Consider the following 22,991-nt stretch of genomic DNA (forward strand, 5'->3'; position numbering starts at 1 on the left):
AAGGGGTGAGAGAGGAATATATTGAGAGAGGGAGAAAGGGAGAGATAGAATCAGGTAAATTATCTCACATAAAAGTGGCAAGAAAAAGCAGTTCTGTTGGAAGGGAAGGGGGGGCAGGTGAGGGGGAATGAGTGAATCTTACTCTCATCAGATTCAACTTGAGGAGTGAATAACATACACACTCAATTGGGTATCTTACTCCACAGGAAAGTAAGGGGAAGGGGATTAAAAAAGTGGGGGATGATAGAAGGGAGGGCAGATAGGGGGAGGAGGTAATCAAAAGCAAACACATTTGAAAAGGGACAGGGTCAAGGGAGAAAATTGAATAAAGGGGGACAGGATAAGATGGAAGGAAATATAGTTAGCCTTTCACAACATGAGCATTGTGGAAGTGTTTTACATAATGATACATGTGTGATTTATGTTGAATTGCTTACCTTTCTAGGGAGGGTAGGTGGAAAGGGAAGAGGGGAGAGAATTTGGAACTCAAAGTTTTAAAAGCAGATGCTTAAAAAAATTTAAAAAAATTTTGCATGCAGCTGGGAAACAAGATATATAGGGAATGGGGCATAGAAATCTATCCTGCCCTACAAGAAAGTAAGGGGAAAGAGGATGGGGGAATGGGGTGAAAGAGGGGAAGGCTGACTGGGGAACGAGGCAATCAGAATATATGCTGTCTTGGAATGGGGGGGAGGGTAGAGATGGGGAGAAAGTTTGTGACTCAAAATCTTGTGGAAATCAATGTTGAAAACTAAGATATTAAATAAAATATATACAGGAAAGAAATAATCAATACAAAATAGCTAACTACGAGGTAGTTTGGGGAAAAAGGGCACTAACAGTTAAAGGGATCAGGAAAGTACTTCATATTGAAGGTGGTGCTAGAACTTCATCTTGGAGGAAAGAAAAACAGTTTATGAAGAGAGGATAAAGCCAGACCAAAGACACAGAGTCGGATGATAGAACATCATGTGTGAGGACCAGAGAAAAGGCCAGTTTAACTGAATCATGGAGTATGGCAGGGGGCATAATGAGACTGGAGACATAGTTTGGGCTAGGTCATAGGCTTTAAAAACTAAATAGAGAACCTTACACTTGGAAGCAACAAGATGCATTGAACAGAACTCCGGGCCTGGAACCGGGAAGCCCTGAATTCAAATCTGACCTCAGATATTTACTATCTATGTGACCTTGGGCAAGTCATTTAACCTCTCCCTCAGTTTCCTCAACTGTAAAATGGATAAAAATAGCACCTACCTCTTGGGGTTGTTTTAAGGATCAAATGAGATAATTAGCACAGTGGTTGGCAAATGGTAGGCACTTTATAAATGCTTATTCCTTTCCTTCCCGAACACCACCCTACAAATAGTTTACCAGTGTATGGATCATCTATAGAGGTAAATGGGAGAAATAAAAACCTTGATCCACTTATGCATAGGTAGTCTTTTCATGAAGAGATGAGTCACCATGTTCTACAGGCAAGTGAGTGACTGATCCTGTAGTTGTTCCACATCTGGAAGTGAACATGGTAGAGGGAATGCTGAGTAGCAGCTTCTCCAATATGAGCCCACTCTCCCCAGTGAGCAAAGTGGTAAAGGAGACACTGCTCCCCTGTGCAGACTAGACTGATGGATGAATCTAATGAAATGAAATTTGATAGGGATAAATGTAAAGTCCTGTACTTGGGGTCAAGGAATCTACTTTACAAGCATGGAAGTGGAGAGGTGTGACTAGGCAAGAGTCTGTCTGAACGAGTCTAGAGATTTTAGTGGACTGCAATTTCTCTATGAATTAACAATATGACATGGAAGCAAAAAAAAACCCCAAAAATAATGAGGCCTTGGGCTACATAAAGAGAGACATCATGTATAGAATTAGAAGGTAACAGTCTCACTGTACCTTGGCCAATGATACCTACTGTATTGTGTTCAGTTCCAGGCATCACATTTTATAAAGGAAATTGATGAGTTGAAGTACACTGATAAGAAGTCATGATATGTTGGAGGGTGGGAAAAAGGGTATAAGCATATATTAAGCACCTACTATATGCCATGCACTGTGCTAAGCACTTTACTAATATTGTCCCATTTGATCCTCACAACCTTTGGAGGTAGGTGCTATTATTATTATTCTCATTCTACAAATGAGAAAACTGAGGCAGACAGAGCTTGAGTGACTTATTCAGGGTCTCACAGTTAATCAGTATCTGAGTGGGGATTTGCTCTCAGGCCTTCCTGACCCTAGGCCCAATGCTCTAAACACTGCACCCCATAGCTGTTTAGTGAGAGTATTTGTGTGACCATGCCTTACAAGGATCCATTGAAGGAACTAGGGATGTTCAGTTTGTAGAAGAGAAGGACTGGGTGGGAAAATAATAGGTATCTTGTTGTATTTGAAGACTGCCATTTGGAAGAGACATTAGACTTGTTCCACTTGGGTCCAGAGGGCAGACCTATGCCAGGAAGTTGCAGAGAAGATTTAGACTGGCTGTTAATAAGACTTCCTAACAATTAGACTTATCCCAAAGCAGATTGGTTTGCCTCAGGAGGGAGGGAGTCCCTCTTCACTGGAGGTTTTCAAGCTGAGGCAGGGTGACTGACTATTTGGGATATCACAGTGAGGATTCCTGTTCAGGTGTGGGTGTGACTGGCTGGGCCTCCGAGGTCTTTCTCCCTTGATTCTGAGATCCTGGTGTTGCTATCATAACAACAATAGCTGGCATTTCTGTAGTGATTTAAGGTTTGTAAATATGATCTCATTTGATTTTCACAATTCTCAGAAGCAGATGCTATTATTATCCTCATCTGACAGATAAGGGAACTAAAGCAGACAAAGGTTAAATGATTTGACTAAAGTCACACAGCTAGCTAAGTGTCTGGGGCTGAATTTGAACTCAGATCTTTCTGACTCCCAGTCTAGTGCTCTCTCCATTGTACCATTCTCCATATACCTATAGAAAGACAGCGTATATCTCTATAGGTGTATATATGGATGTGTCTCCCCCCCCCCACATAAATATAGAAATAGTGTATATCTATATAGATCTATATAGATCTCTGTGTCTGTCTCTCTCCAAATATAGATAGATAGATAGACATACAGACAAATAGAATGTTATCTCTATAGGAATGTTCTCTTAGCTTTGGAATTACAAAGCCCTGAAGGACAAACAGAGGGAAAAGCTCGCCTTGTTACCTATATAAATTAATTTCCCTATCCTGCAAAGATGTGTGTCTTCTGATTTTTGTCAGAAGGTCATAAACAGGATGATAGGTTTAGAGCTATAAAGGAACTTAGGGGTGATCTAGTCCACCTTCTTGTTTTATAATGGAGGAAACAGAAGCTCAGCGAGTTTAAATGACTTGCCCAATTAAGAGTTGGGATTTGAACCCAGATCTTTTGATTGCCAGTTCAACAGGAAAAACTTTGCCTCCCACTTTGGCCCGCCTAACATGCTTAGTCTTCTAGTCTTTCGATTTTACTTTTTTTCTTATTTAGCTGGCTTGCTCTTCTCTGAACTCACTGTTCCAAAGCTCTTTTGTCTCCAGAAGGTCAAGGAACTCTTCAGAGATCCTCTGGTGTCGAGAGCATTGGGATCATATCAGAAGACAAAAGGGCATTCCATTTTTCCAGCCAGTAACAATGCTTCATAGAACCCAGGAAGAAGAACTTTTAACCACATGGGTCCTGCTTCACACTTCACATTTCAGAGATATAGAGCCAACAGGCAATTCTGTTATTTCCAACAAAGGAAGAAAAGAAGTTCAATTAGTGGGATGTTGTCAGAGGATTTGGGCCATCTTCCAGTTATGGCAATCCTGCTGCATGAATGAATAGCCAAGTCGTACCTGTCACAACTGCTGTATGAAGCATGAGCATCCCATACATATCTGATTAATCAAAATCCAAGCAAAAGTATCAGTCAGATCAGAAAAGTCAGAATTGATTAAACCACATTTGGTTTATCTGTATTGTCTGGGCATCTCACAGATTAGAGCAAAAGTCTGTTTGATAGACTGTGGGAACAAAAGACTTGTCAAACTGACATTATTTTAAATGCAGAAACAAATGGAATTTTGCAAACCAATTCTGATTAACTAGACCTGACTCTACCTTGAAAAGCATAATAGCATTTTTATGATTTTAATGTGGTTTATCAGTGCAGCCATTCCCTACTTGAAGGTATCTCAATGGAGAATCTGCTGGCGTCTGCAAATAAACTCTTCAATTCAAGAGCAATACAGTTTGGGGATTGTTGGTCATATACTTGAGTGCCATGCAGGTGTTTTCATCATCATAGAATAGAATGAATTAAACCACTTTTTCATTGGTGGCACTCTCCTGGGCAGTAAACAGAGGGACTAAAAGACAAGGAACTGGTATTCAAACATTCAGCCTATGAAGAATATATGCGAGCAAGAAATTCAGGCAAAAATCATTCAATAAACAGATAATCAACAACAAATAGTAAGGGCCTACTGTGTGCCAGGTACTGTGCATAGTGAAAGGGAGAGAAAGCATGTATAGTTTCTAACAAGATAAGGGCTGGTTTCCTAGGGACCATCTCATACCATGAAATTTATTTCATTTCTTTGGGGATCCATGTTTTTATGGATACTACTTAATGACCAATGCAATTTGCAAACCCTTTGTAGATTAGTAGATGGTTTTTAAGAATTATGATGGTTGAAAAATTTGTCACCGTGTAGCCAATGATCAGAGTGAAAGTGCAATGGGCCTCTCTAGACTTAGCTAGTCTGGTCCAGCTAAACCTATAACTGAAAAATTTCTACCTTGGTGCTACTCGCCAGAACCTGTTGCTTAGTATGGCTTGCTGCCACACTAAGGCATTGGAATTTGGTGGAAAACTATGAAATTCATTAGGTATAAATATAAACTCCTATTTTGAGTTTGAACAATCATTTGCACAGATACCAGATGGGGGAGGTATAGCTAGACAATATTGCCTCTGTAAAAAAGATTTTTGGAGAGGGAGGTTGGTGCACATAAGTTCAATTTGGGCCAATAATACAACATGGTGAGCAAAACAGCTAATGGGATTCTAATCTGCATTAAGAAAGGGATAACATCCTGAATGAGGGAAGTGAAGGTCCCACTCTACTCCGTCCTTGCCAGACCACATCTGGAGTGTTATGTTTAGCTCCAGCCACTTTGTTTGGGGACTCAAGGCTCAGGGCTGTTGACCATACATCCTGAGGATAAAGTGACCATGGGGAGCTCTGATGCTTGGCCAGTGGTGAATAATAAGCAACTCAGGCAAGAGAGCTTTGCTCAGCTGAATCAACTCCTGTTGTCCTCAAGGCCTATCACATATTGAATATATTTCTTTGGCTATGGCTAAAGTAAATATCCTTTTGCTAACAGTTGTTAATGAATGTCTCATTTTGTTCCAATATCAAACCTAAACTACCAGGGGACTAGTCTGAGTTAAGCGCAGCGCAGAATACAGGGGTTTTATATTTATATTCCTGGGTTGAATAAGAGTTGTGTTAAAATTTTGGAATTCCTACTGAGGATCTTCTGATGCTGAGACTTGTAGGATGTATTTTCTGGGCAAGAAGTATGGAGTCCTGGGCTCAAATTCCAGCTTTGCCACTTACTTATCTTGGGCTCTGTTTCCTCATCTGTAAAATGGGGGTTATGATACTTGCATTACCTTCCTCAAAGAGTGGCTGGAAGGGATAATGAATGTAAAGTGTTTAGTAACTTTACAGGACTATGTAAGTGAGAATTCTTGTCCTACCTCCTCAAGAATCTGCCAAAGAGGACACATGGGTGCTGGTGACTAGAGGTGAGAAGGAAGAGCATTTCTGATGTGGCTGCCATATCCAAGAAGCCTCCCAACCCTCCCTATCTGCTGAGAGAGGAGCAGGTGAATAGTCTGATGCAGGTGTAAGTTGTCAGCATTCGCCTGTCTCTGTATGGCTGGATTATTTTCCACAGGGACTAGCAGGCATTCTTCTTTGTCAAGCTCCCCCCACCCCGCCCGCCCCCACCCTCCAAGCGTGGTATATCCTAGCTCTCCATGCTAAATTCTTCCCACTCTAAGGGCAGGAGGGAAAGTTAGACACAGCAGAAGCAGCAACTAGCTCTTGTTTCATATCTCCATTCCCTCTCACTCCTGAAATCCAGTCCCATTGGGTTGCACAGCCCAGTCCTCCGGGACTCAGCTTCCTATCGCCAATGATGCGCATCAGCGTTTCTGTGAGGAGCACCTGCTAATCTCCTCTCACTGGGTAGCCATGCTGAGATGGGGAGCTGCTTCAAGAGGGTTTTGTGTCTTTGTTTTTTTTGTTTAACCCCATCCCTGCCAGATCTCAGGCTTTCAAAAAGAAACCTGTTTTTTCTCTTCTGTGTTTCAGGATTGAATCAATGCCTATTGTGCAACTTAAATTTTTAAGAAAGAAAAAGAAACCCATGTTGCCTTTTGTGAACTAATAATTAACAAGGATAATACTTAGGCATTCTCCATTCCCACACAGTGTACTTAGTCAAGATTGCAAAAGGAATTGAGAGTCTAGATTAGATAAATAAATAGACAGATAGATAGATAGAATATTGATTAAGCACCTACTATCTGATAGGCTTTGAGCTAAGCACTAGGGATACAAATGAAAACATGCTAAACAGTCCCTACCCTCAATCAACTTTCTAATGGGAGAAGACAACAAGTAGAAGAGAATGATTACAAGGGAATGATAAATAGGGAAAAAGATGTGTGATAGGGGAGATACACTATGATAGCATGGCTGCAGATGGCTAGGAAGCACTTTGGAGGCTTGTAACTGGGTGAGGTAAGGCTGAAGCCGTCTTGTCAAAGGCCAGGTTGGTTTCAGGGGCAGAGTCCAATTTTCTAGTGGAAGGAGTAGAGGCCCAAGTGAAGATGGAGATGAAACTAAGTTCAAGATTGAGAGTTGAAATTGACTTTACAATTGATGTATCTAATTCCATTAATTTTACAAATAAGGAAATTGAGATAAAAAGAAGTTAAGTTACTCACTGAAGATCACACGGTTAGCAAATAGTAGAGTCAAAATTCATAGAATAAATGGATCTCAGTTTTTGGAAGTGCCTCAGAAATTATCTAGGCAAACCAACCTGTACCTTTATCCCTTCTATAAACATCCTGCACAAGGGGTTATTCAGTCTCTGATTAGAGACCTCCAATGATGGATGAAGCCACTTAATCCTTAGCCCTTCCACTTCTGCATAGCCTGGTTGTAAGGTATGTCTCCTGAACATGGAACCCAAATATGCCTCAATGCAACTTCTACCTACTGTTCCTTACTCTACCCTTTGGGATCAAATTAAACAACTCTGAGCCCTCTTTCATATGACTTCAACATTTTATTGAATCCATGGTTTCATCTGTAGTTACCTGTCTATTAGTACAACTCATCTATGCCTTCTCCTCCTATGTGAGTCTTCTCTTTCCACACATCCTCCATAGAGAATCTATCTGTAGCCAGAATGGCCTTTGTTTTCTTTGAATGACTCAGCTTACCTCATTGAGCTTCCCTGGACACTGTGGCTTGCTCTTCCGGGGCAGGAAGCCCAAAGAGCATTCCAGGAAGCAGACAACTTCCTGTGTGATGAGTCATGGGGCTGGCTGAGGGGAGGTGTTAATGGCTACGCTAGGGGGAGGGGCCAAGTCAAGAACCAATCGGCCCTGGTCGTTCAGGCGGTGCTTGATGATGTCAAAAACTCTATAAGAGGGGAGAGGACAGCTTGAAGACTCTCTTTTCCTTTTCCGGTTGGAGCCAGAGACAGTTACAGCGACAGTTACAGCGACAGTTACAGCGACAGTTACAGCTACAGTTACAGCCACAGACACAGCTGAAGCAGGAGCTGCCAGTAGCAGAGCTGACCTACGGGAGGAAGCTGAACAAAGACTTCAGTCCAGTGGGTAATCTTATTACCATAGAGGGGGAAACATGATTTTGCTTTATGCAATCATGCTTCTCTGTAGCCTCCTGGTTACTCTTTCAAGGCGTACTTATTGGGCCTGGAAGCTTTTGATCAATATATCAAAATGGGGTTGCTGGTTCATGGGTTGGTTACTGTGGAGCCTAAATAAATGTTTTGATTCTTCTGCCTTCTACTTTGAGAGTTTCTTATATCCGGCGGTTCCGAACCTTTCAGACATGTTTATGATCCTCTTTGAGATTATAAACTCTGCCCTCCTAATACACTATCCCAAATGCTTGAGGCCTTCTACAATGTCTTTTACCATTTTGTAGGTACCAGTGCAGCTGGTTGAGCTGCCTGTTATCTTTCCTTTTTGCTACATGGCTGGTGCACCTTCTCCTCCAATCACATTTCCTGAATATCTTTTACATCATTTCTTGCATGTCATTGTTCATCCTCTGTTTTGAAGAGGACAAAAGACATAATGGGGTGATGTGATGCCTCATGTGTGAATTAGATTTAAGTGAGGCAGAGCTGCACAAAACCATCAGCCTCACTCTTTCTTCCAGAATCATCAAACTCCAGTGGCAAGAAAAAAGTCAGGACAACTGGCGATAGCCTGGGATGCAATAGATGATCTTGGCATCTTAGGTGTCTGACCAAGCTCTAAGCACTCCATACCACCTGCTTCAGTATCCTTAATGGCCATTGGAACAAATTGTCCTCATCTGCCCATTCCAATGGAGAATTCTTCCCATGCTTGGGGTAGACAACCCCCTAGTCCAATAACAGGTTTGAGGCCGATCAATTACCCTTAACCTGGTTTAGCCCAACTGCCAAGATGGTTTTATCAGGGTATGACCACTGCACATGCTACAATTTCTTGGAGCCACAAGTGAGAGTTGGGTGAAGGTGCACACCAAAGGTAGATAACCAGCCCTGAGAAGGGCTCAGCAAGCTCTCACACCAGGTGTTCTAGTCCTCCCTGAACACCCCACGCACCTGAGGGCTTTGTATAACGAAACCAGGAAGAATTTTCATCTTTCAAGAGTAAGAAATTTTGAAAGCTACTAGCTGCCTATGGAGCATAGCATAGAAGTCATCATAGCTACATTCTGCAGTTACATATTGCCTACCTGAATCTTCATCCTTTGGTTCAACTGTAACTTTGATTTTTCAGAGAGGTATATGTTCTCTGATCTGTAACCCTATAGCACAACTAGGAAAGTATTGATTTTTTTAAAGACATGTTTCTATGGCAGAGAGAAGCTTGGGGAGGGTGAAATGTACAATTTTCCAAATGTAGTTCATGCTGTTTTCATCCTCTTGTTCAAATCTGGACCCAGTCAATGCCAATCCGAAATGCCTGTCCATGTTTTATGTACTAATTGACTAGTTCAAAGGCTTGCTCATCCAAATTTATAACAGCCGGGACAATAGACATTCTTCATTTGATTTTCCCTTATGTAAATTATTAGATCAACTCTTTTGAGTAGTCATGCGTAGTCATAGACAAGACCCTGTAGAACTATGGGGCTTGAAGTAATGAGTACAATATTATCTGCAAAAAAAGAACATCTGGATAATGACACCATGCTTACAGCATTCCTCTTCTATTTGAATTTCACACAAGACGCCATTGGTGAGCCTATGTGGCCCTGTTTTATGCCTTGCTTGATATTTATAATTGTTTCACTGAAATAAAGAAACTGAGTATCATCCGTACAATGGTACAATGATTTATTAAACAATGCATGCCAGTTGCATAACAATCCAGGACCAAGGTGGTAGGTAGCCAAGGACATTGAATGTTGATTAGAAACCAGATAATATATAATTTGGAGGTAGGGAAAAGCAAGAAAAATTGGATAAAATGATTATGACACCGGCTTTTTTTATTGGTGGAGGATATCAGAAGACAATAAGGTGAGGGGGAGAGGGATATTCTCGTAATCAGGTGACAATGCGGAAGGGGAATAAACTTGTGATTTAAAATCAGGTAACTAAAGTGGAGGGAGCTTCCACATCAAGAATTCCCCATGGGAGAGGATTCTGGGAAGGTGGCTGAATAGATCGGAGAACTCCAGGCTTTACAAATTTCCTCCACAAAAAAAAAGACAGAACATAGAGCAGCAGAAATAAATAAAAGTTTTGGTAAAGCAGTTGTCCCCCTAAGACAAGTTGAGAGGACCTCAGGAAAGAGTCAACCTTCGGGGTGGACATTTGGCCTGATTGAAGTGCAAACCCCTCCAGGCAGACTCAGCTGAATCAATAAAGAACAATCCCTGGGAGCAGCTGGGTGGGATCAGCAAACTTAGCCTCAGGAACTTGCACCTCACAGACAGTGTAGAGTTTGGACAGTAAAGCAGGGGAAGATTGAAGGTTCATCTTCAGTCACTGGACACCAGGCTCAGCGACACTGACCAGACACAGTTGCAGACTATGGCTATGGGTGAGAGAGAATGAAAACATGCCAAGTGAGTGCAATAACAGAAGATCAGGGACCCTGCTGGCTATGGGCACTTGCAGGAGAGTGGAGTCCCTGGTTTGGGCTCAAGGGAAGAGGGGAGAGCTGAAATTTGCACCCACTCAAGGGACTGCAGGGAGCAAGATTATTTGCAGGTCAGTGCAGCTGGGGGCCCTGGCTGTGGCTTGGGGTGGTAAGGAGTGCCCAAGGTTGGGCCCCCAAACAGAGCTCAGAAAATAACAAGAAGAAGGACCTGAGGCATAAGGCATCATTCCCCATACCTCAGAACGGAATCTTGATACAATATTACAAGAAATTATTAAAGAAATTTGCCCTGGAGTTCTAGTACAAGAAGGTAAAGCAGAAATAGAACAAATCCCCTGATCATCACCTGAAAGAGATCCCAGGAGGAAAACCTATAGGAACACAATACTTAAGTTTCAAAGCTCCCAGGTTAAGGAGAAAATATTGCAAGCAACGAGAAAAAACAATTTAAATATGGTGGCACTATAATCAGGATCATGTAAGACCTACCAGCTTCTATACTGAAGGACCATAGGTCTTAGAACACTATATTCTGAAGAACAAAAGAACTACCTTTGCAACTAAGGGTAACTTACCCAGCAGAGTTAAGTATAATACTGAATGGAAAAAATGGACATTTAACAAACTGAAAAACTTTCAGATATTTGTAACGAAACGACCAGAACTGAATGGAAAATTTGACATATAAGATCCAGCAGAAATATCAGGTAAATATTAAAGACCAATTATAAGAGACTCGATAAGGTCAAACTGTTTACTTCTTATACGTGGAAATGTTATCAGTACTCTTATGACTGTCATCATTACTTAAGCAGTTTGAAAGAAAGGCTTGGGCTGAGCTTGGGGTGATTCTAAAAAATACAAATGGTTAGGGAGAGGTAAAAAGGAGCAATTGTATCATACAAATGAGGTATGAAAGGAAGTACTGATACAGAAGAAGCAAGTAGAGGGGGACAGGGCTGGTGTTGCTGGACCTTTCTTTGGAAATGGGTTAAAAAGGGAACAACATATACACCTAGAAGGGTATAAAAGCCTTCTAAATTTAGAAAGAAATAAGTGGGTGAGAGGATAGGATAAGAGAGAGACTTTTAGAAGGGTGTATAGATTAAGAATTAGAATGGTGAGGGAGCGAATAAGCGAGGGACTCTTAGAGGGGTGGGTAGATTAAGGAACAGGAAGGCAAGGTAGCAGGTAGAAGTAAATCAGATGCATGAGGAGGGATAGAGTAAATGGGACAGGAAGGTTAGTGAGGGAAAAAGGATGGAAGGAAATACACAAGTAATTATAACTTTGAATGTGAATGGGATGAATTTACCCATAAAACAGGTTAGCAGAAGGCATTAAAAAGTCTGAATCTGACAATTTGTTGCTTAAAAGAAATACAATAAAAAATGAAAGATACATGCAGAAGTAAAATAAAGGGCTGGAGTAGAATTTATTGTGTTTTAGCTGATATAAAAAAGGCAGGGGTAGCAATTATGATCTCAGATAAAGTTAAAACTAAAATAGATTTAATTAAAAGAGATAGAGAAACTACATTATGTGTCACCAATATTCAATATTGTTTTGGTTCATTTAAAATAATTGTACATGGTATAAAATACCCAAGAGTATACCTGCCAAAATAGACCTAGGAACTACATGAACATAATTATAACACACTTTTTATACAAATAAAGTCAGATAAAAATAATTGGAGAAATATTAATCGTTCATGGTTAGGCAAAGCCAATATAACAAAAGTGACAATTTTACCTAACTAATCTATTTAATGCCACCCCAATTAAATTATTAAAAATTATTTTGCTGAGTTAGAAAAAAATAAAATGTATTTGGAAGAACAAAAGGTCAATAATTTCAAAGAAGCTACTGAAAAAATGTAAAGGAAGGAGATTCAGCAGTACCAGACCTTAAACTATATTATAAGGCAGTAAATATCAAAACTATCTGATATTGGCTAAGAAATAGAAAGGTGGGTCAGTGGAACAGAGTAAACATACAATTCACAATAGTAATGTTATGTTTGACAAATGTAAAGATTTAAATTCGGGGTATAAGAATTATTTGGTAAAAAAAAATTGTTGAGAAAGCTGGAAATTAGTCTGGCAGAGATTGCACATAGACCACTATCTTAAACATGTACCAAGATAAGGCCAAAATGGATACATGAACTAGACATAAAGGAAGATACCACAAGAAAATTAGAAGAACATGGAATATATTGCCCATCAGATTCACGAATAGGAAAATAATATATGAAGAAACAAGAGATAGAGAGCATTTGAGGTATAAAATGGATCATGTCAATTATATTAAATTTAAAAGTTCTTATAAAAATAAAACCAATATAGCCAAGATTAGAAAGAAAGCAGAAAATTGGGGAAAATATTTCATAGACAATCTCTCAGATGGAGGTCTCATTATTTCTCAAATATATAAAGAACTTTGTCAAATTTATAAGGATATGAGTCACTCACTACTTGATACATAGTCAAAGGATATGAACAGTTTTTCAATGAAGAAATAAAAACTATATGTAGTTATATGAAAAAATGCTCTAAATCATTACTTATTAAAGAAATGCAAATTAAAACAACTTCAAGATATCATCTTACATCCATCAGATTGGCTAAAATGATAGATACACTTCAATTGAGGAATGGCTAAATAAGTTATGGTATATGATTGTGATGGAATACTACTGTAACATAAGAAATGATGAGCTTGGTTGATTTTAGAATAAGATGGAAAGGCTTCAATCTTTTAAAGAAGATGCCATCTACCTCTATAGAAAGAACTGACTAATAGAAATATGTATAGTGTGGGCTTACAGTGTATATGTATACGTGTATATATTTGTGTTTAATTGTAACTTTCTCTAGGGCGAGTTGGGGAGGAAGGGAGAAAAACATAAAATAAAAAGTGTAAGCAGAGAACAAAAGGAAACTTAGAAGGAAGCACACAAAGGCTAGTTACTTTTGAAAACAATGTGGAATATTTATTACATAGATTTTCAATAAACGTTTGAAAGGGAAATTTATTGTTTTATATTGAATCCTCTATGTTTTGCTGAGTGCACAGAAATTTTTTTCCTCATTTTACATTTAAGTTTAAAATAAATAAAAAAAAATTTTAAAAATCAAATGACTTATAAGTTGCTGAAACTTAGCTTCACTAAATGGTGATTAAAAAACAAAATGGAGTCACTTGTTACTTTTTTTTTTTTGCTTTTTGGCAGGTCAATTGGGGTTAAGTGACTTGCCCACAGCTGGTACATGTGTCAAGTGTCTGAGGTCAGATTTGAACTCATGTCCTTCTGACTCCAGGGCCAGTGCTCCACTCACTGCGCCACCTAGCTGCCCTACTTGTTACTTTTAATATTGCAAATCATAGCATCACTGAACAAAGTAATTTCTTTGATTGAATCTATAAATGAATCTTGTATGCTTTTTTTAAATGCACACTTTGTATCAACAAGCAACAAATATAGTATTCTATGTCTTTCAGGCAATTGTTGGTCTGTGAATTTGGGGTCTACTGCCTACCTATTCCCTTCTCATATTTTCATCAAGGATGTTTTTGATATATGTGCAGATCATTCTCATGAAAATTTTACAGAGATTAGAAAGAGTACATATTGGTCAGTAGTATTTAACATTATTGATGTATTCACTACCTTTAGTTATAATACTATTCATGATTTTTCTAATTATTTCAAATTTTTTCCTTTTCTTTTTTAAATATTTTGATAATAAACCCTTCAGTGCTTTCAAAATTGAATAATTCTATGGGATGGATTTCTCTTTCTGGTCCAGATTCTCTTTTTGGCTTCACCTTCTTTAATGCCATTTCTACTCGCTCATATAGTGTTAAACCCCAAATACACGGATCCCCCTTCATCAATGGTAGAAATGTATTGTTATGGAGGCCCTGGCAAATCTGTTCAATCTCCTGTTTATCCTAGTTTTATCTATAAATACTCCTGGCATGATTGGGTGTAGGTGGGCCTCAAGCCAAATTTTCTGAAGACTTAGTCTGCCCATCACCTTTCTTTTCTGTCTCAAAGGGTAGTACTGCTCATAATCTTTCATCCTCTTCCTCCATAACATTTTGCAAATGAGTTTATGATGTAAAATGGTGCTCTCCATAGCTGCCATGTTGCTCTGCCTGTCCAGGTCCTGCTGGCTTAGCTGTTGTATTTGATCTTATGGTTGTCTCATTATGTCAGCTAAATTTTTATAGGAAATAGAGATCATCAAAACCAGTCTTCCTTTATTCAATACCCATATTTTAGCATCAATAGCTTGCTTGAATAGGTTAGGTGGAAAATGCTGTAATTGAATGCAATGTCTTCTCATCTTTATGCTTTGGCAGTGGATTCAGAAACATTTTTCATTGGTAACCAATTATTTTCTGCCTCTTAAGATATAGTAAATTTCATTTTTGTGTCACGCTATTTGGTGGTCCCCACATCCGGGACCTAACATGGCTTATGGCACCTAACCTATCATTATCATTGGGTGGCCTTTTTTGCTTATGCTTATCATGAGCACAGCAACACAAGAGATGACCAAGCGATTTGCCTTTGGGAACATGGTAAAACTGGTTCCACTGATTCCTTTGTTTGTAGGTCAACCAGTTGATAAACATTTATTAAGTGAGTACTACATGCCAGGCACTGTGCTAAATGCTGAGAATGCAAAAGAAAAAAAAAAAGAAAAAGATAGACCCTACCCTCAAGGACCCTACAATTTCACAGAGGTAGACAACACACAAAAAGAAGCTAAAAATAGGAGGAAGGAGAGAAGGCACCTTGTGTGAGGGCGTGATGGGAAAAGGTCAGAGGAGTACAACCAGATGGGAAAAGAAGAGTCATCCTTTGTTCCACTACATATAGATAGATAGAAATAAAGATAGATATACATATCTCTCAGACAGACAGACAGACAGATAGATATACACACACATACACCTTAGCTATGTGCCATGGAATATTTGTTTCTACAGGAAACTGGCATGCAACAGTACAGATAATATACACATACTCCACTCTGTTCGGCTCCCTCCTTCCCTCATTTTCAACTCTGTTCAAGATGGATGTCAACTGCATAATAAAGCATGTTTGCCACAGCTTCCTGGGTTTCTAATATTTGGGGTTGAGTTTACTTGTCAGTAAAACTCCAATACTGAGTTTCAACTCAGAACATATGGGTTTTATTCATTTCTGTACCTGCTGTGTGGACTACTCATGTGTGGTTTCCATGGATATCATTCACTTCTCACTATCCCCTCCCCAAGCTCTTCCTTCCCCAGATATCTGCCTCTAATCAACTACAAACACAGCGTTGGTGGTGTGCTCTGACACTGATACTCCCTTCTAGCAAACCCATAGGATGGAAACTTCATAAAAAAGATAGTTTCCAAGTCAAACTGATCTCAAATTCACTACACAGAGGATATCAATGGAAAACATATACTCCATTATAGCTCATTTCCATAATTCCACGTGATATGAGACACTACTTCATACAATGAGACTCAGTGAGATAAGTTTCTGATGGCGCCGAGCATGCATATAGTAATAATAACTTATATAGTGCCTACTATATGCCAGGTACTGCACTAAGGGCTTTTTACAAATATATCTCATTTACAATATATCTCATTTGATTTTCACAACAACACCGGGAGGCAGGGGATATTATTATCCCCACTTTATAGATCAGAAGACTGAGGCAGACAGAGGTTAAATGACTTGCCTAGCATCATACAGCTAGCAAGTGTCTGAGGCTGGATTTGAACTGAGGTGTTCCTGATGCCAGGCCTCATGCGGTATGCATTGCATCGCCTACCTGCCCCAAACATAGAAATGTGGCTCCTCAAAGAAACATCAAAGCATGTTTTCTCCCTTACTTTTAAAACATTTCTGTGTCCCACAGTCAAGTTCTTAGAAGGCATTCAATTTCAGCATCTCTTTACCACAGCTCAGGAGCCCCCATCTGTACTTCCCCAATTAGCTAGAAATTAATCCTGAGGTAGCTTAACAGTACAAATGGACATTCATTTATACTAGGAGGCAAGGTGTATAAACAAGAGATAAGAATCAAGGAAGGTGCAATCTCATCATCCACTGTCCAAACGAAAATCTCCCAAACTTTCAGGGAATGTAGTTTGAGAATCCACCTGGCTCTGCTTTGCATGCCAATTTATCACCATGCCAATTTATCACTGTGCCATAGACTAGCAAAACAGAAAACCAAAGTCAAAACCCAGGTTTGGGAATCTAATCATTTGCCACCAAGCTGCTATACAGGCATCCCTCAGGAATCTAAGAGAGGGTAAGAGGGTGTTACAAACTTGGCCAGGGATCAGACCTGTGATCCTCAAGGCCTGAAGGGCATTGCCTCTCAGCATTGGATCTGGACAGCACTGAAGTCCTGAAATGGTCTTTTCAGGACAGGAACTATATTTGCAGGAACCTGTGCAGCCACTGTTTTCTGGCATGGACTAGGGCAGGGGTTGGGAACCTGCGGCCTCGAGGCCACATGTAGTCCTCTAGATCCTCAAGTGCAGCCCTTATTCAGTCAAAGAGCCACATCTGAGGATCTAGAGGGCCACATGTGGCCTCAAGGCCACAGGTTCCCCAACCCTGGACTAGGAAAACCCTCCTGTTACCAGAGGCCATTGGATTCAGCTGCCTCCTGACTCCACGCTATTTCCTTTTTTTTCCCCCTCTTTCTCTTCCAATCCTCTACTTCCTGTCTCTGTCATAAACGATTGCACCCAATCTTCTACCTAGGGTGTCTTAAACACTTCTCTCTGACAAAAGTCCATGCTGGCAGCAGCTCTTTTGCCTATGGTACTCTCTTTGGGAATATATTTCCCAAGGAGAACAGTTAGCTTTGCTATTATATTCTAAATAAACTTACTTTATCATATACATGGGAAATGAATGTTTTGTTTTGTAAAAGAAAACTATCAAAATGAATTCCGCACGTCTCAGGGATAGGCAAGCATTGCCCCTCTACAGACTAAAATGTAAATAATTACTGATTATTGATTTCTAGAAAGAAAATTATTTTTACTTGTAGGCCAGTTGTTTCAACTGTCCTGCCTGTTGTTAATTCCTTAATGGGCTTCTTAAACAAAAATCAAATGGTTAGGACAGAATAAGAATGGACACCGAATTACTTTCATTCATACAAACAAAACAAGGTACTACAGGGTCTTAGGGAATAAGATTATAGTGTTTTTGCTTGAAATATCATCAGCTAAGAGAATTCATAATTTTAATCTTAACACTAGCAATTTAACATAGTGGAAAAGGATTTGGAGTCGGGACCTGAGTCCTAATCTTGACTCTTCAGTTTGCTGCCCACATGATCATGGGCAAATAACTTCATTTCTCCAGAATTCAGTTTTGTCATCTGCAAAATAATGGAGTTGGACCAAGATCTCTTAGGTTCTTTCCTAGGGCAGCTGGGTAGAGCAGTGGATAGAGCCCCAAGCTTGGAGGCAGGGATCCTTATCTTCCTGAGTTAAAATCTGGTCTCAGACACTTACTAGCTGAGTGACCCTGAGCAAGTCACTTCACCCTGTTTGCCTCAGTTTCCTCATCTGTAAAATGAGCTGGAGAAGAAAATGGCAAACCACTCCAGGATTTTTGCCAAGAAAATCCTAAATGGGGTCACCAAGAGCTGGCCGTGACTGAAATGACTGAACAACACACATAGGTCCATTCCAGCTCTAAAGTTATGATCCTATGAATTTAGCTCCATTTATATCCTAAATGCATTGTAAGGGAGTAGGTGGCAAGGAACTTCTTGTTTTTTTGTTTGTTTGTTTTGACTCCTTAAGTAAGCTTCTTCTCCAGGTCTTTCCTTTAGTTTTATCAATCCCTCAGTGTACTGAGGCAGCACTGAGACATTAGCATCTCTTCAGAAGAATCCTGCCTGAATTTTCATACCAGAATTAGATTTCATTCTTTGAAAAATACATTTTGCTTTGTGGACTGAAGGCAATATGCATAACATCATCAAAAAAATAGATAGATCATTTGGGAACATGGACTAAATTTAAAAAGAATGTTAAAGGGGCTGGCACACGCCACCAACATCAAGGCAGGGAATGGGTTAGAGCTGGCCTTGAATACTAAGAAAAAAAGAGAGGATCTGTTTAATTGTATGCTTGGCGTGTTCCATTGTCCCCAGCTACTGAAGGGCAACTTAACTATGAATTACTTTTCTGTTATTATTAGACTTTTAACATTCTGACTGTTTTATTATACAAATTCAGCTGAACAGAGGCATATTATTAAGGGTTTTGAAACAAGGAAAGTCAAGCATCCACACACAATCTAAACCACTGGAATCCAAAATAAACACCCACTTCCATGAGCCAAAAGCCCCAGATCAGATTTGATTTTCTGGATCAAAAAGGACCTCTTTTCCTTAAATGCCCCCTCTAAAGGCCTCTTGCAGAAGCCAAGGCCATGAGTAAGACTTCAATCAACCCTTATTGACCTCAACATCCAGCCCCTGAGGATTCACTCAGAGATTCAGTTCCAGCAGCATCTGAGCTCAACTGTCATTCCTGCAGGAATTTTAAGACAACCTCTGACATCATTGACATTGACATTGGGATGTACTGCCAGAATCTCAAGCTGGATACGTCTATAACCAGACTTACCCTTGGCCCCTGAAAACCAATCAATCAATAAATATTTGTTAAGCATCTGCTGTGTGCCAGGCACTATGCTAAGTGCTGGATCACCTTCCCCTCCTGACTTTCCTAGTTTTGTCAATGGCATAATTAGATTATTGTCATAGTTCAGGTTTGAGGGGAATAAGGATAGATAGATAGATAGATAGATAGATAGATAGATAGATAGATAGATGAGTAGACAGCTAGAGAGTGATGACTGAAAAATGGATAGATAAATTGATAGAATATTTATCAAATACGTTATGCATAAAAGCATGTGTTGACCCTCAAAAGCTTGCATTCTAATGGGGAAAGGAATACATAAAATGAGCTAGAAAGTGGGATGACAAGGCTAGAGATTTCCCACAATGTTGTAGAGTCCTGGAACTAAGCAAGATAAGACCAAAGTAGGCCTCTTAAATCTCAGGGAGCTTTCAAGGATTTCATCTACTTTTCCAGTAAGGACGGAATAGAGGTGATGGTCTGAATGGAGATTGTTTGGTTCAAAATGTCCGGGGACTACACTCAGGTGTTTGGCCTTGAGAATGGAAGAGATGGATTTGCAAAATGTTACTGAGGAAGAACTGGTAAGGCTTGGTTACTCAATGGATGTAGGTTGGCCAAAGAGAGGAAAAGGTTAAAGGTAACTTCCTTTCCTTGAAAGGTTATCAGGGCTGGTCATGTTGGAGAAGGAGAGTGGGTAGAGTTATCAAGTAGGGTAAGGAAGGGACTGATGGAAAATGAGAGGACATATATATTGAAATCAGCTATCGATAGATCATAGATGTTTACACGAAAGGAAGCTTTGAGGCCATGATATCATGGCATCATAGACCTAGGCTGAGGCCTCAGAGGTGATCTTGTCCAGCCACCTCATCTTATAGATGTGGAAACTAAGGTCCAGAGGAGATAAGTAACTTGCCTAACATCACATAACAAGTAAAATTAATAATAATAATATCTAGCATTTGTATAGCTCTTTAAGGTTTACAAGGCATTTTACAAATATATCATTTTATCATCCCAACAACCCTAGGAGGTAGGTGCTATTTTCATCCCGATTTTACAGATAAGAAAACTGAGGTAGAGTTTAAGTAACTTGCCCAGGGTCACACAGCTAGCAAGTGTTGGAGGCTGGATCTGAACTCAGGTCCTCTTGACTCCAGGCCCAATACTCTGTTCCACGGTGCCACCAACAGATGGTATAGGGTTAATAACCAGAAGGCCAGGGAAAAGTGGATGAAGCATTCTTCCAATGTTTTGAGGGGTAGTCTGTGCACAAGTGATGAGCTGAAAGTTAGACTGAGTTCCCAATAAGTCTGGGTTACATGGGCTCAGTGTTTTCCCACCTTGTCCTTGTAGACAACTTTAATTACTTCAACAGGATTTTCAGACAAGGCTGCCTGAAAGGGAAGCAGTTCATCCAACTCCCATATTCCTACCCAAGAAAAACCCTCCAGCTTTTTACTTGATGGAATAATGATCAAGGAATCAAGCGAGAAATGCCTTTTTTTCCACCCCAGATATTAATTTACAGGGAAAAAAAATCACTCAAAAGCCCTCAGGCAATAGGAAGCAGGACCCACCAGCAAAGATGGGCAAAAGACATATATAGGCTACATGGTTCAGTGTTCAGTTCCAATAAGAAAATCCCAGGGAATGTGATCTTAGAAGCCCTATGGAGTGTCAATCCAAGATCACCCAGACCCAAGGGCTTTGAGGTTCCCAACGCTGTACTGAGATGGCAGACAGGGCCCAAAATCCATCATTTTGACCCTTAAGATTCAGGTGGTCCTAAACCTAGGAGGTGAAGATTAGCACAAGAACCCGAGGGAAACTATTTGAGACCAAGCAGGGCCTACCACCTCACCCAGACACACAGAAGGGAATGAAACCAGGTACATGGTATGTGTTGTCTATCTACCCCCATTAGAGTGTGAGATCTTTGAGAGCAGGAGCACAGGCTTGCTATTTGTATTTGTATCCTCAGTGCTTAGCAAAGTGCCTGATGAAAAATAAGTGTTTAATAAATGCTTTTTTCATTCATTCACAGTAGGCACTTAAATAAGGAATAAATGAATGAAGGACACGTAAGAGACCATGTTCAAATCCAGAGACAAATATGATCCAGGGAAGATCACTTGCTGTAAGGAGGAAGCACAAAAAGCAGGAAGAAAGATCCATCTGAAGAATTAAGAAAAGTAACAGGATATTTGAGTAAATGCCCAAAGGTCCTAAAACCATGAAGAATGGTTTACTTCCCTAGCTTGGCATCATGCATTATTACCTGAACTCCCATGAAACATTCATCGGTGATGGTAATAACAAAAATGGGCCACATATAAATGGTAGCATTTTAGAGACTATCTATAAGGACTTCTCTTTGCCAAATGTGTCTTCTGTCAACAGAGATCCTATGGAACCACTTCACAAAAAGTAACTGGGGGTGGGGGGGGAAAATGGGAATTGGGTGGCTCTTCTTATAAAATAGGAAATCTGGCTAGCAAATAAAAGAAAGAAAGACAGGGGAAGGGAAGCAGATGAGCAAACTCACACTGTGCCAGAAAGACACTATCTTAGCAGCAGAATAGGTGGCAGCTTTGGTCGGGCAGGGAGAGAGCTAAATGGTTCTCATGGAAACCAGGTGTACCAGTCGCCCGGAAAATAGCTGAAGGGAACATTGGAGAAAGCTGAATAATAGTGACAGGTAGATGCTAATTAGCAATCAAAACCTAATTGAGATGAACAGCTGTTTTTTCACTATAGTTTCTAAGAGGGAGACAGAAGTTAGTATGAAGATCATCCAGGATATACAATCTGCTTTTTGACATTGGAAAAATATGAGACTATCGCACCATGCCAAGCCAGCAGGGAGATTAAAAGGGTCTAGATACACAGAGCTATGCTGTCAGGCTAAAGAGGGCTGGTTAGAGGGAACCAATTAAGTGGTCTATGGGGGTGCTGGAGGCAGATTAAAGGGGACAGGATGAAAACAACAATAGGAAGTATATTTAGCTGGATGAAGTCGAACTGGCTGACTGGATCACACACAGAGAAGGGCAAACTGATGCTGCTACCGGAGCTCTCAACTCGAACTTCAGGTCAAATCGGAAACTTTTTCTAATGTGAGTAACAGAACAGGGTCCCCTGTGTCAACCCTTCACTGTCAGAAAAGTCAGTCCCAGCAAGAGGCACCATGTGTGCTGCTACCACACGGGCCCAAACTCCCCTGTGTAAGTTGTCACGTCAAAAGCAGTTGAGGTTTTAGAATGAGTCCTGGAGAGGCTTTTTAATTCTTCTATGGTACAATGTGAGGTGCAGATACCAGCTCATGCAGAGGGGTCTAATTAAGGTGACAGAAACAGCTGATAGACTGACTTTGGGCTTGCCATATTGAAGAAGGGGAAATAGACCATTCGACACACCGTACATACTTTTGGCTTAAAAAAATACTATGATTTAGTAAAGGAATAAATATCAAACTTTCTGGGTATAAATATCAATATACTCCAGTTAGAGCAACACAGAAGGAAAAAAACCCTTCTGGGTGCATATTTGGGAGTATGTATCTCTAACTTAACTGTTACAGCTGTTTGTTGTTGTTGTTGTATCAATTTATTTCCACAGCAGAGATAAATAAACACACAACTTATTTTCGTGCTCCTATTTGTTTCAGCCACACCCAGCTTTACTCTCCTACCATGTTCTCTCCAGACACCTTGCTGCCCACAACAGAAACCATGCCCTGGAGGATTTTACCTTTTTGACTTTGGAGCTCTCACTCTGCCCTTCTCCGTGCCATCCTGATTTGGGACTGCTTCACATGTGCCCCCTGTATCAGGCTAGC

The sequence above is a fragment of the Trichosurus vulpecula genome, chromosome 1 (genome assembly GCF_011100635.1).
Source record: "Trichosurus vulpecula isolate mTriVul1 chromosome 1, mTriVul1.pri, whole genome shotgun sequence".
In the NCBI taxonomy this organism is placed as follows: Eukaryota; Metazoa; Chordata; class Mammalia; order Diprotodontia; family Phalangeridae; genus Trichosurus; species Trichosurus vulpecula.